Below are 9,286 nucleotides of genomic sequence, written 5' to 3' on the forward strand. Positions count from 1 at the left end.
GTCAGGTCAGGGTGGGGACAGTGTGTGAGGTGGCTTGGAAGCATCAGAGATGTGAGCTTCAGAGTCCCTGCACATGCTCAAAAAGCTCAGGACTCTGACCTGCTTCCATCTGCCAGAGGTGCACACCTCCAGAGAGCCTGCACCAGAGGTCTAGGCCTACAGAGCTCTAGACTCAGTTTAACTAAGTCAGTGAGCCCTGCCAACAGTACTCACTTCAACCATGCCAGGGAAGATACCAACTTGGTATGAGTTCTGACAAGTGCCACCCAGAGCAAGAATACAAGGCTGGGGGCTAAGGCCCAACCCTTCCTGAGCAGACTCAGAATCCTTGACCCTGTCCTAATGCCTGGACACTGAGGCTCCAGAAACAGCTGTGGCTTCAGCGAGTGCCTCACATCCACAGCGAGTCACATGCATAGGAGACCACCAGCCTGTCCAGCCATATTCCACACAGAGTACGAGTGACAGCTGGAGTTGTGGCTAACGCTCCTCAGCTAGTCTGTGCACACTAGAGATCCTAAGGTTGACAGCCTGAACCAGAAAGCTAGCAGTGGAGAGATGCTGCAGAGACTGGGACCAAGTTCTCTAAGATGTTAGAGAGGGGTCACAGGAGCTGAAGAGGAACTACTTCCACCCTGCCAGCAAGAAGCCAGCAAGAAGCCCTGACATGCAATCTGCCCTATGTGGGGAGCCAAGATGCTGTGAGGGCCACATATAGGGTACAGCATTGTTAGGGAGACTATCTTCCCCAGGGGTGCTCATTGCATTCTCTTTGCCCATGTTTCTTAAGTATGTCAAAAACAAAACAAAAAGTCTACAGGGCCACTAAGCTCCTTTAGACATAGATATTACTCGTAGGTAAAGGAGACCCAGCCCCAAAATCCCAGGCACAGGCTGGCGATTCCCCTCAACCTGATGTCACCTTCTGAGAGTTGCATGGAGTGCACAAGTGAGGGTGGCAAATCCTCCTTGGAAGTCCAGGCATGTCAGGAACCAGCCTCACTGTGAGCATCACCTTGGGGAAAGTGAACGGCTCTTCATCCCGCAGGTCTGGGCAAGCCCAGCTCTGGCCTCTAACTGGATCCTGAAGTACGTGTGCTGATGAGCTGGGTACCTTCTGCTTAAGCTTTGCCCATTCATGTAGCCAGCAGTGAAGATGCTGGGGACAGCACAGCTCAGGAAGAAAGGGACAGTTCCAACTCCAGCTCTGCTCTGAAGCCAGCTATCTAGTCACCCCAGGTCTCAAAGCCTCCCTCAGCAAGAAAGTGGTCACAAGGGCAGCTGTGTGGATCAATATTGCTGTGGACAAAGTGTCCAGTGAGCTATCATGCTGACAACCATTACTCATGAAAACATTAGGATTTTATTACCATTGGCAAATGCTGTCCCGGCACAATGGCCAGGATGTGTCTCCTATGTGCTCCAGCACATCCCTTCCAAATCACAGACTCAGGAAAAGATCAGGGTGGCCAGCACAACACACTCCCTCCCATGTGACCTGCATGGTCTGTCCACACTGGGAGAGGCTCAAGGGGGAAAAGAATGACTTCCATGGACTGGCTCTTTAGACTACATAGGCACCAGGAGCAACACCCATTGCCACCAAGGACTTTCCCATGAGGCTAAGGCCCTGACTCAAGACTTAGCCACCCTCAGCACCAATACTGTCTATTCTTGTTTTTGTTTTTTCGAGACAGGGTTTCTCTTTGTAGCCCTGGCCGTCCTGGCACTCACTTTGTAGACCAGGCTGGCCTCGAACTCAGAAATCCGCCTGCCTCTGCCTCCCAAGTGCTGGGATTAAAGGCGTACGCCACCACCGCCCGGCAATACTGCTTATTCTTAAATCCCTCTATTTAAGCAGGTTGGGATGCTGGGGTGCAGAGAACACCCTACCACCTATCCCCCTTAGCCTGTGGGCCTCCAAAGCCTCATTGGAGATCTCTTCCCTCCTAAGCTGGGGACACAGTTATCACCCTGGCATAGAATTCATAATTAGTGAGTGCCAAAAAATTCAATAAGTGAGAAATTAAAGTACCAAATCCAGCTGGAACTGGTCACCGGTCTGGGGGCGATCTGTTTCCACGGGAAGGTTTATGAAGTGCCATAACTTTATTGAAATCCTATATCATCCCATTGACTTTTATCGTCTCGAGCTGGTTACCCAAGTTATCATTAGCAGAGTGTCGATGCCACGAGAGGCCGGGCGGGGGATTTCCTTTCATCAACAAACTGTAATTGTCTTTTTTATTGATCGGTAAATCTCCCCGCTGCTGCCTTTCTCTGGGCTTCTCTGTGTCTCTAGGCTGGCACAGAAGAAAAATAGAACTGGAGAAGTTTGCTGTTTGTATCTTTTCAAGGAATGGCCATCACAGCAAGGGTGCAGTGTGGTGCAACTGGGTAACGGCTCTTTAATGAGCAGTGCCACTCATGCCTCAGCTCCACTTGAGCAGGCACAGGCGATTCTGCAGCACCAACAGGCGCCTAGGTGGCACCCACAGAGCCCTAAAGACCTGCTTGCCAAGTACCAAACAAAATGGTATTTTCCACTGAATGCTTCTCCTCGGGTACGGAACAATCCTGTTTGAAAGCAATCAAATTTGCTCACCGCGTAATTAATGGCGAGGAGAGAGTGCTGCAGACAGTCGCACCAGAAAGCCATCAACTGAAGATGGAGACCTTGAAACCACCTGAGACAATTAGAGGATGGTCTGCTGCCTGGGCAGAGAGGCCAGTGGCCATCAGACATTGGTGGTGGTGACATCAGAGTAAAATACCTGTTGGTATGATGTAATGTAGACAGGCTGGAGCAATGGCTCGGTGGGTAAGTGTTTGCTGTGCAAGGATAAGGACCTAAGTTATCTATGTGGGCCCAGCACTCATGTAAAAAGCCAAGTGTGATGGAACTTGCTTGTTATATTAACACTGGTGAGGTGGCAACCTCAGGACTGGCCAGACTAGACACATCAATGAGCTACAGGTCTCAGTGACAGGCTATATCTAAAAAGAAAGCAAGGTGAGGGCTGCCAAGATAGCTCAATGGTAACATTTGCTGCTAAATCTGAGGATCTCAATTTTATTCCTGGGACCCGCAGGAGGGATCAAGCTGTCACCTGACCTACATGGGCCCCTACACAAACATATACACACAGGCACCAACCTGTGTATTTATACAGGCGGGAGGTGGGGGAGGGAGGGAGGGAGGGAAAAGAGAGAAGGGAGGGAGAATAACTACAGCTATGTTGCATGAACATTTTCAATTCACTCCTAGCTAGAGAAAGCAACAACAAACCCAAAGAAAGGACTCCATCCATGTCCAGAGTGATGGGTTTGGTTTACAGGAGCTAAATAGTAAGTTTAGTGGGTTCTTTTAAAGAAGCATAGGTAACCTGAGGGCAGGAGGGGAGGCAGCTGCATCACCAAAAAAAAACCCTCACCCAAGCATACAGATGACCCCACAGAGCTGCATCCTTAGAACTCTCTGCCCAGCTTGCAGGCAGCTCCACCAATGAGTCTCCTCTCTCCAGAAAACGCTTCCTGCTTACATAACACCAGAAAGGGGTTCTTGAGCCATGTCTCTTCTGAGTTTCATTAGTCACAACCCAAGACTCAACCCCACGTCCTACCTGAGCCTCCTCCCCTTCCTCCACAGGTCAATGTTTTAATCTTGGGGCGGTGGGGAGAGAAAGTGCTGCACAAAAAACTAGTAAAAAAAAAATTCAGAGGCGAGGGGTTCATAGTAGTTTTCTGTAAGAGAAACTGAGGCACAAAAGTGTAGAATAAATTGTCTCAGGACCCAGGAACTCCAAATCACTGCCTCTGGAACCTAAGTCTTCTGACAATGTCTTTTCCCCATGACAACATTCAGGATGAACTCAGACAGTCAGAGTGGAGTGGGGGTGGGGAAATAGATGACCATCACAGAACAAGCAACAGCCAACATAGATATCCCTACTCCTGGGCAGAAATTGCATGCTCCAAGAGAGTCCTATGTAACTATCATTGTATCTGTGGAAGTTCTGTCATTCATCTTTGATCCACCAGTGTGCTCACTAACCCGTATTTGCATAGAGAAAGCCCCACTTAAACCCATGGAGGTCATAACAGTACAGCCCAGCGGGCCTTGGGGCAGAGAATGCAAGAACAGACCAGTGGACAGAGCACTAAAAAGACAGTGGGCGGTCACAGGTAACCAGAGTATGCAAGCTGCACCTGTTTCTATCCCAGCCAGAGGGCAGTGTGGATAGTTCCCAGAGGGCCTTGCCAGAGAGCTAACTTAGTTTCTTTCTGTTGCTGTGATGGAACACCACATACAAAAGCAACAATGGAAGAATAGATTTGTTTTGGCTTAAGGTTCCAGAGGGGCATAATAGGGGGTGAGGGTGGGGGTCAGTCACAGCAGCAGAAAATTGAACAATTACATCTTCAACTGCAAACACCAAAAAGAGCACAAACTGTAAATGGGCAAAGCTCTACACTCTCAAAGTCTGTACCCTGTGATATATCCTCAGAAAGGCTTCACCTCCCAAAGGTTCTACAACATCTACAAACAGTGCCACCAAACAGGACCAAATGTTCAAATGCATGAGCCTACAGAGCCCATTTCTCATTGTCCAGAAATAACTCTTGACCAGCTCTGGCACACTGTGGGAAGGAGGTGTCAATGTGGGGTAGAGGACCAGCCTGCAGTCTGTCTCAGGTCAAAAACACCACAAGGCCTACACTGGCAGGACATCGGTTTGCTCTGTAACCTGAAGAATATAATCAGCCTCTCTGAGCCTCAAGAGACTATACTGTACTGTGTTGAGGCAAAGTGGCTGGATGATCTTGGAAATTCAAATACAGCCCTCTGCAGGAGGTTCTGGCCTCAGGCCACACCCTCCAAGTGGCAGTCATTCTGGCTGTATAGGTGTGGGCATCACTGCCATCCTCTATTCTCTCACAGCTGCTTTCTCCGTGTCAAACACCCCTGCTTGGATGGATATAAGTGACCTGAGAAGCAGGTGTGTGTGCTGCCCCAAAGCCCACTCAGGCTATTGAAAAGGCTGCTGACGGAGGGCTCAAGGCAACCCTTGTCACTCCCCTCCCTCACTAAAGGGAACTGGGTTGGAGGCATTTTATGTTGGCACAGGGGTCTCTCCCTAGACCCAGAGACCCCCACCCCACAGAAGCAACTGAGAGTAGAGCCTACAGGTGGTGCAGGCATGTCTCTCCCCACACCCCTTAGCTTCCTCCCCTCCCCTCCCTTCCCTTCTCCTCTCCTCTCCTCATCCCCTTCCAGTCTCCCCTGCCAATGCTGACTCACTGGGCCGCCCACTCATCACAGTTCTGCCTCTGAGGGCCTCTATGCATGGCTGCTCTCGGTGGGCATCTCCTGTGGTTCTTTCGCAAGCCCCATGGCCTTTCTCCTTATCTAGGTTTCTCCACTCAACTCGTAGCCACTCCACACGGCTTTCTTAAGAAACACTAAGTCATGAGCCTACAGCCCACAAAGAGCTGGTCTCATTACATCCCAGCACCGGGAGCTGCTGGAGTCCACCCAGCTCTGGGCATCCCAACCCTGCTCCCTGCCCACTCTCCCATCATATCTCTCAGAGTCATTCACTGGTCACCCTCAGATGATTGAGAGCTGGAGGCATGGGGGCGTCTACAACAAAATCAGTTCCTGGTAGATGCCTAAAACCCCTCTTTTACAGGCTCATTTCTATCAGAGGCTCTGGCTGTGCCCCACTCTGAAAGCTGAATAGATGCGAGAGTCCGTGGCCCCTGCCCTAGGCCCCCAAGTATTCTGGCCCCACTGCTTCCAGCTCTGGTCACGCTGCCACCTGGGCTTGTGCCCTGACACTTGCCTCCACTTAAGGAACTCTTCAAGATCCTGAGCTTCAAATCCTCTTTAGAAGAGTCAGGCTTCTCTCTGCAGCCCATTCTGAGGGAATCCTAATAGGTCAGGAGCATAGGTACCAGGAACAGGAAGAATTCTATCTCTACCTGGCACATACCCTGAACATCCACACTAGTGGAAAGAGGTTCCCGAAAGGAAGACAGGTCATGCTATCATACTGCTGGATGCACTTCTGCAGGAGGGTGACGGTGCCAGCACTGCTCTGGTGCTTTTGTGGCCCACACAAGCTTCCGTTCTGACCAACCATAGCTGTCCGTGAGCGCTTGGGGCAGCAGAGACAGGCCTGACCAGAGCCAAGAGCACAGTTCTGTCAGGGTTTTCTCTGTTATCTCTGTCTCCGTTTCCATCTGGAACTCTCTAGAACTACAAACAAACTCAGGCATGAAGAAAGCTTGCTTGCAGGGTCAGAAGAGAGGCCTTTCCATGGTGCATCTAGTCTGACACTGGTCATCAACTCAAGAGTACCTCCACCCATCTCTGTGAGGGCTGGCTGCTCAATCCAATCAAAGAATTGGCCTCTCAAATTCCAGGGGCCTCACTGTCCACAGATCCCAGACCAACAACACAAGGGAACTGTGAGCTACTACATGAGGTAATCAGCCAATAATATCCATGGCTGGTGCCATTGGTAGGGAATGAACATGGGCCCAAGAGAAACCTCCCTGGGGACCGTCTGCAAAGCCAAAACTCCCGAGGTCTGGAATACAGCAGGGCTCCAGCAGGGGAAGAACAGAGATTGCAGTGCCTGAGCAGCAAAGCGATCAGATGAGGGGCCCTGTGTACAACAGCCCTATCCACAGGGATCAAACTTCCAACAAGAGCTACCATCACACAGAGGATGACTACCATATGTGTGCCTGCCTTGATGCTGGGTAGACAGGAAAAGCCACAAAAGTTGAATGCTGAGAGCCTATGACCACAAGCCTACATGCAAAACCCCAGAGCTAGAGATAACTAGTCTGAAATCACATACCATGAAAAGTCCAGACGGACACACCAGCAGAAGGCATGGGTCCTGTAGGGAGGGAAGAATCAATGGACTCATTAAACACCCATCCCTCCTGCCAAGGAGAATCAAAGGCTGACAAGGAGGGTACAGAAACAACCATCCTTCCCCACACTCGGTTCATCACTGTGCAATCTAGTGAGTTATACAGTAGAGCCACTGAGAACCTTAAATCAGGATTTAGGGGGAATGGCACTAAGATAGCAGGGTTGCTTTGGGGTATGTGATGGTTAATCTTGGTTGGCAGCATGGCTTGATCTCAAATGGACTGAAGGACAAAGTGCTGACAGACCTGTGGGGGACGTTCTTGAGGTGACTTGAAGTGGAAACACCTGCCCTCCCAGTAGTAGCCCAGATAAAAGGAGGTCCCAGAAGAGAGCTCGGCTCTCTGCCAGCTTGCCTTTGTGACTCACTGGCAGGTTCATCTACCCTGTGGCTGCTGCACTACTTCACTGGTATCAGAACCCAGCTTCCTCTGGCTTCCAACATGGACTAAAGAGTAGTGACTCTCCAGGAATCCCCTAGGCTTCCAGGGCCAGGCAGAGGCTGATGAGACACTCAGCTCTGTGGGCTGCTGCACAGTTACTAGGCCCTCAGCTCTTCAGTTAAGGCAGCCACTATACTTCCCAGACCATGTGTAAACCAGTCTAATAAATCCTTAGTGGGAGTGGGGTCAAGATATATTTAACTGCACAACAGAAACTATGCAGGGAGAAAGTGGAGGGCCTGAGGGGAAACTCCAATAAATTCAAAACAATGGGAGGAAACTGTCGCCACGATATCTTTAAGTGGTACATATAAAGTACTAAATTAGAACACAGAAATTCAAATGGGAAGAATAAGCAGTGAAGACAAACTAAACACGCTGATTAAAAGACGAAGCTCATACTGTGTAAGAAAAACAAGTGTCCACTGCAGAGTATTTCCAGAAAATAAATGATGCATGGTGCAGGCGGCCAGGGAGAGTGGCAGCCCACCAAAATTGAATAAGACAAAACTGAAGGCCAAGGCCTCACCAGAGCTGGATGCTACTCTACTGACCCCTGGCCCCCAGAGACTGGGGAGGAGGGACACTAGACAAAGAGGCTTACTGTGCAGCCATCAAAGGCTCAATTCAGCAAAACCATGTGAGCTGCTGAGGAGGAAGGGGCAGTGCCAGCCTGGAAATGTAAAGCCACCACTGACACAGTGGAGATGTCAGTGTGGCCATCAGGGACAAGTGAATTGACAGCCAAGGATTAAACATGAAAAGTGAAGACCAACATGACAAAATCTGACTTGAGGTGTGGTTGGTATGGTACTTTCCACACAAACATGAGGAGCTGAAATATTCCCTAGATCTGAATTCTGGGGCTTGCGTGGGGCTACCTTGTGGGGCACTGCCTCAAAACAACAGAGGCTGGTAAGCTGCTATCAAACCTCAAGGGAGTGACTAAAAGAAAATTAACTTGTTTTTAAAACTTTAACAGTTAAGAAATTTAGCAAGTGCTATGACATAGAAGACAGACACAAATTCCAAATGAAGAATCATTGAGTACTTCAGAAAACAAAACAAAACAAACAAAAAAAAAGGTTATCCTGAGAAGCAATTCTGCAGATTGTGAACAACATCTAATATATTTGTGAAGTTTAAAAAAAAAAAAAAAAAAAAACACAACATTTTCAGCAAGCAGAGACTAACTAAGACCTCTTAGAGAAACATGATGATATAAAGATAAAAACAACAGAGCCAGCATGGTGCCTCTGCAGGCTGCCCTGCAAGCCTTTCAGCCCAGAATGCAATCCCCTAGAACTCAGGTAAAAACATAGGAGGGGAGGACTAATGTTTGTAATCCCCATATTCACAGTGATAGGAAATGGGGGGCAGGAATGGGGGAAATCACCCAGGAGCCTGAGAACCAGCCATCACTGCAGAAACCACACCAGAGACCCTGTGTCACCAAGTTGCAAGGAGAGAACTGACTTGTGAAAATGGTCGTCCACTGACCACCATGAGTCCATGAACACACACGAACTAAGCAGACGGACGCAAGATCGGCATCTTCCTGTCAGGAAGCACGCAAGTGTGAAGAGGATTTGAGCACAGGACTTTAAACAGCCCACCTATCAGGTGCCTGGTAAAACTATCTGTCAAGGGAAAAGACAGAGTGACCTGGATCATTGTGCCAGCATCAGACCTGCCCGACAGGAGTCCCAAGAGCTTCACCACCACAAAGGAAGGGTGGTCGTTTATGGAACAAGGACAAGAAGGAAAAGTGAGGGCAAGGTAAAAAATAGCACTCTCCTTTGCTCCACTCATCACAGAGATGATCAAAAACAGTCAAAAGCACAGACTCCCTGCTCATTTTGAGGACCAGAATGCAATTCCAAGAACCTAGGTT

General features: G+C 49.3%; 1 protein-coding gene across 3 annotated transcripts in view; it reads right to left on the bottom strand.

Annotated features, from left to right (window-relative positions):
- Mad1l1 (mitotic arrest deficient 1 like 1) overlaps nt 1–9,286 on the bottom strand; it is a 317,003-nt gene that overhangs the window by 135,452 nt on the left and 172,265 nt on the right. The gene's annotated exons all lie outside the window — the stretch shown is intronic.

The sequence above is a fragment of the Mus caroli genome, chromosome 5 (assembly GCF_900094665.2).
Source record: "Mus caroli chromosome 5, CAROLI_EIJ_v1.1, whole genome shotgun sequence".
Lineage (NCBI taxonomy): Eukaryota > Metazoa > Chordata > Mammalia > Rodentia > Muridae > Mus > Mus caroli.